The sequence below is a fragment of the Dendrobium catenatum genome, unplaced genomic scaffold (genome assembly GCF_001605985.2).
Source record: "Dendrobium catenatum unplaced genomic scaffold, ASM160598v2 fragScaff_scaffold_51, whole genome shotgun sequence".
NCBI lineage: Eukaryota > Viridiplantae > Streptophyta > Magnoliopsida > Asparagales > Orchidaceae > Dendrobium > Dendrobium catenatum.
Genome location: NW_021318513.1, coordinates 669,019 through 669,514, shown reverse-complemented (window position 1 = coordinate 669,514; position 496 = coordinate 669,019).

Genomic DNA, 496 nt, shown 5'->3' with positions numbered 1-496 from the left:
GTGATAGAAATGTACCCCTCAAACTTAAGGGAAAATTCTATAAGATGATAGTGAGGCCTGCAATGCTATATGGTGCCGAATGTTGGCCTTTAAAAGAGAAGCATAATACTAAGTTAAGTGTGGCAGAGATGAGAATGCTCAGGTGGATGAGTGGCTTTACCCTTAGAGATAGGATACGAAATAAGCATATACGTGAAAAGGTTGGAGTAGCTCCAATAGAAGATAAAATTAGAGAGAGTCGCCTTAGATGGTTTGGTCACATAAAAAGGCGGCCTTCCGACGACCCAGTTAAGAGAGTAGAGGTATTAGATTTGACTTGTGTTAAGAAAGGTAGGGGTAGACCTAAAAAGACTTGGTTAGAAAATATTAGGAATGACCTTTCTTTATTAGATTTAAACGAGAATTTGACTTTTAATAGGACACAATGGAGAAAAAAGATTCATGTAGCCGACCCCACGTAGTGGGATAAAGGCTTCATGTTGTTGTTGTTGTCGAT